Source organism: Conger conger, chromosome 9 (genome assembly GCF_963514075.1).
Source record: "Conger conger chromosome 9, fConCon1.1, whole genome shotgun sequence".
In the NCBI taxonomy this organism is placed as follows: domain Eukaryota; kingdom Metazoa; phylum Chordata; class Actinopteri; order Anguilliformes; family Congridae; genus Conger; species Conger conger.
Window position 1 is genome coordinate 61,300,719 of NC_083768.1, and position 2,500 is coordinate 61,303,218.

The following is a 2,500-nucleotide window of genomic DNA, read 5'->3' on the forward strand; positions in this document are numbered from 1 at the left end:
AATGTGTGGATATTTGCGTTACTGTCACCTTCCTGTCAGCTTTGACCAGTCTGGCCCTTCTCCTCTGACGTCTCTCATTAACAAATGTCAATGTGTGTGTGTGTGTGAGTAAGTGTGTGTGTGTGTATGTGTGTGTGAGCAAGTGTGTGTGTGTGTGTGTGTGTGTGTGTGTGTGTGTGTGAGTAAGTGTGTGTGCATGTTACATTTCATTACAAAGCATTTAACAGACACTCTTATCCAGAGCGACGTACAACGAAGTGCAGATCAAACACAAGTACAAGTGCGAAGAGGACCTGAGAGGACAGTACAGTTCCGAGTCCTAGTGTAAGCATACAGATAATCAGAACCCTTGAAGAATACATCAACTTTCAAACTAGCATACACAGTTGGCAGCTAGAATATCCTGAGTACAACAATACAACAGCTAATACAAAAAAAAATATATATATCTATACAACTATATAAGTGCCATTACAGTCTATGGCATATAAGGCTAATCATGGTGGTGAGTTAGGGAGGGAAAGGTGTAGCCTGAAGAGATGAGTCTTCAGTCTGCGCTTGAAGGAGGTCAGAGACTCTGCCGTTCTGACATCCACCGGGAGGTCATTCCACCACCGTGGGACCAGGACAGACAGCAGTCGTGAGCGTGAGGTGCAGGTGTGGCGAGGAGGAGGTGCCAGACGGCACGAAGTGGCAGAACGGAGGGGTCTTGTTGGTGTATAGGTCTTGATAAGGGATTGAATATACACAGGGGCTGATCCCTTAACTGCCTGGTATGCGAGCACCAAAGTTTTAAATTTGATGCGAGCCATAACAGGCAGCCAGTGGAGGTTGCAGAGCAGGGGGTGACATGTGAATGTCTGGGAACATTAATAATAGTAATACCAGACGGGCTGCAGCATTCTGGATTAGTTATAAGGGTCTGATGGCAGATGCTGGAAGGCCAGCCAGCAGAGAATTGCAATAGTTCAGGCGGGACAGGACCATTGCTTGAACAAGGAGCTGAGTGGAGTAGGTGGTGAGAAAGGGTCGGATTCTCCGGATGTTGTACAGTGTATGCATGTGTGTGTGTATGTGTGTGTGTGTCTGATGTGTGTATGTGTATGCATCTGTGTGTGTATGTGTGTGTGTGTGTGTGTGTCTGGCGTGTGTATGTGTATGCATCTGCTTGTGTATGTGTGTGTGTGTGTGTGTGTGTGTGTGTCTGGCGTGTATATGTGTATGCATCTGTGTGTGTATGTGTGTGTGTGTCTGGCGTGTGTATGTGTATGCATGTGTGTGTGCATGTGTGTGTGTATATGTGTGTGTGTGTGTGTGTGTCTGGGGTGTGTATGCATGTGTGTGTGTGTGTGGGTGTGTGTCTGGCGTGTGTATGTGTATGCATGTGTGTGTGTATATGTGTGTGTGTGTGTGTGTCTGGGGTGTGTATGTGTATGCATGTGTGTGTGTGTGTGTGTGTCTGGGGTGTGTATGTGTATGCATCTGTGTGTGTATGTGTGTGTGTGTCTGGCGTGTGTATGTGTATGCATGTGTGTGTGTATATGTGTGTGTGTGTGTGTGTCTGGCGTGTGTATGTGTATGCATGTGTGTGTGTATATGTGTGTGTGTGTGTGTCTGGCGTGTGTATGTGTATGCATGTGTATGTGTATGCATGTGTGTGTGTATATGTGTATGTGTGTGTGTGTCTGGCGTGTGTATGTGTATGCATGTGTGTGTGTATGCATGTGTGTGTGTGTGTGGGTGTGTGCACGCAGTAGATCAGGCCTGTGCAAAACAGCTGTTCTCCCCTGAGACACTGTTGCATAGCAACAGCCTCTAACCATGGCCTTGGGTGGAGAGGGCAGAGGATTCCAGCCCCTAATGAACAAGCACACTCACACACACACACGCACACACCCACACAATCATGCTCACCCACACACGCGCACATACACTCACACACACAGACATACACATGCATACACTTGCATACATATTAGCGCGCGCACACGCACACACACGCACGCACACATGAGCAGACACACAGTCACACAAGCCCTGCTGTAGACCCTCTCTGTGCTGTAGACCCTCTCTGTGCTGTAGACTCTCTCTGTGCTGTAGACCCTCTCTGTGCTGTAGACCCTCTCTGTGCTGTAGACCCTCTCTGTGCTGTAGACTCTCTCTGTGCTGTAGACTCTCTGTGCTGTAGACTCTCTCTGTGCTGTAGACTCTCTCTGCGCTGTAGACTCTCTCTGTGCTGTAGACTCTCTGTGCTGTAGACTCTCTCTGTGCTGTAGACTCTCTGTGCTGTAGACCCTCTCTGTGCTGTAGACCCTCTCTGTGCTGTAGACTCTCTCTGTGCTGTAGACTCTCTCTGTGCTGTAGACTCTCTCTGTGCTGTAGACAGCCTCTGCATGATGCAGGGGCTAATTATGCACATTCCTGCCCTAACCCATTTCAGTTCTGCGATGGTCGTGTCTCTAGGGGGCACTACTGGGCTGAGGAGGAAATGTATCCATGA